The sequence below is a fragment of the Alosa sapidissima genome, chromosome 16 (assembly GCF_018492685.1).
Source record: "Alosa sapidissima isolate fAloSap1 chromosome 16, fAloSap1.pri, whole genome shotgun sequence".
Lineage (NCBI taxonomy): Eukaryota > Metazoa > Chordata > Actinopteri > Clupeiformes > Clupeidae > Alosa > Alosa sapidissima.
Window position 1 is genome coordinate 5,291,161 of NC_055972.1, and position 2,500 is coordinate 5,293,660.

Below are 2,500 nucleotides of genomic sequence, written 5' to 3' on the forward strand. Positions count from 1 at the left end.
AGGAGCGGTTTAAAAGGTTCTGGGTCAGCAACAGAGTACCTTGTGTGTGTGTGTGTGCGTGCGTGTGTGTGTGTGTGCGCGTGCGTGCGTGTGTGTGTGTGGGTGCGTGTGTGTGCGTGTGTGTGTGTTCGTGTGTCTGAGTGCTTGAGTGTGTGTGTGTTTGTGTGTGTGTGCGTGTGTGTGCCTGCGTGTGTGTGTGTGTGTGTGTGTTTGGTGTTTGTGTGTGTGTGTGTGTGTGTGTGTGTGTGTGTGTGTTTGTTCTTGGACATGATTCCCTCTCATCTGTGTGCTGTCAGCACCTTGTATGAGAAGGGGATATTCTCTGGTTGGCCTGCTTACACACACGCCCTCGCACACACACACGCACACATGCATGCACGAACGCACACTCTCTCTCTCACCCCGACACACACACGCGCACACACACACACACACACACACACAAACTCCTTTTTGAGTGCTTTGAAAACAACATACACATTATCATAGAGACTTCAGACACAGAGACACATGCACAGACATTTCATTTTTATCCTTAAAATTAATAAATACATACAAAAATGCACACACACCCTCAACACACACACGCACACACACACACACACACCTGTATGCATCCTTCTGCTGTGAAATCAGGAGTGGTACACTGACTCTAACCTGGAATCAAGGGAGTCATTTTGTGCTGAATTGGTATCATTTTGCCGGCGGTGCCTTATTCTCTCACATCGCACATTCACCCTGGGCTCACTATGAGAAGACTCACGGGGAGCTAAAACACCATGAGCAAATGGAGCAGATAGTTTTATGTGTGTGTGTGTGTGTGAGGGAGGGAGAGGCCTGTATGCACGAACGCACACTCTCTCTCTCACCTCCCCTACCACACACACACACACATACTGTTGGTTTGTGTGTCGCGCACACACACACATATACACACAGTACTGTAGCTCTATGAGGGATTTTATGGAATTAGCAGCCGCTCTGGGATCCATCTGAGTTTGGCATGTTGGAGTCGTGCCCAGTCGCATCCAGAGTCTAGTGTTAGCGTCCAGTCTCTCGTTAGCATCTAGTCATGCTTAATTCTGTCTAATCTAGTCATGCAGTTAGCATCTAGTCATGCTTAATTCTGTCTCATCTAGTCATGCAGTTAGCATCTAGTCATGCTTGATTCTGTCTCATCTAGTCATGCAGTTAGCATCTAGTCATGCTTGATTCTCTCTCCTGGAATCTAGTGTTAGCATCTAGTCATGCAGTTAGCATCTAGTCATGCTTTAGCATCTAGTCATGCAGTTAGCGTCTAGTCATGCTTAATTCTGTCTCATCTAGTCATGCAGTTAGCATCTAGTCATGCTTGATTCTCTCTCCTGGAATCTAGTGTTAGCATCTAGTCATGCAGTTAGCATCTAGTCATGCTTAATTCTGTCTCATCTAGTCATGCAGTTAGCATCTAGTCATGCTTGATTCTCTCTCCTGGAATCTAGTGTTAGCATCTAGTCATGCAGTTAGCATCTAGTCATGCTTTAGCATCTAGTCATGCAGTTAGCGTCTAGTCATGCAGTTAGCATCTAGTCATGCTGTTAGCGTCTAGTCATGCAGTTAGCCTCTAGTCATGCGTGATTCTCTCTCCTCTGGAGATCAGTATGCTATTTCTTGGTGTTTTAAGCCCCCAACATTGTCTTCAAGACAGAGCTGCATGGAAGGCGCTAGGATTAGGCATGGGTTAAGGTTAGGGTTAGGTGCCTTTAAGTCGATGGCGGCAGCAGTGCCTGGAAGACGACTTTTGGGGCTTTAAACACCATCGAGCCAGTATGCTTTAGTCACAGTAAACACACTCTTACATATCCCAGTGCTGGCATCCTTCAGCGGACCACTCTCTGTATCATTGCCAATTAGCATTAGCATACATCCATACCCATATACTGGCGTTAGCATATGCTGCACTCTTAAAACAGACTCCGTCTTCTCTTTTGCAACTTTATTTTGCCAGTTCTGTTGGAATGATCTTCTTACATGAAACAACACTAATATCAGTTACATAGGCTACCTTCAGTTCACTTGGCTCAGCTCTCTGCTAGGCTACTGCGCTGGCTGATGACATCATCGTAACTAAACATTTACATTTAAGTAACATAAATCAGAATAATATTCAGAATATTTATCAAATGAAATTACCATGAAATTACAGGGATTTCCCTTACAGAATTCTAAGGGATGTATATCCCTATTCAGCCATGTACTGGCGTTAGCATACATCCATACCTATATACTGTAGCATGGAGTTAGCACAAAGCCACGCTACATCCATAGCCATGTACTGGCGTTAGCATACATCCATACCTATATACTGTAGCATGGAGTTAGCACAAAGCCACGCTACATCCATAGCCATGTACTGGTGTTAGCTTACATCCATACTTATATACTGTAGCATGGCGTTAGCACAAAGTGTTAGCATACATCCTGTGTTCTATTCTATAGCGTGGCATCCCACAGGAATGTG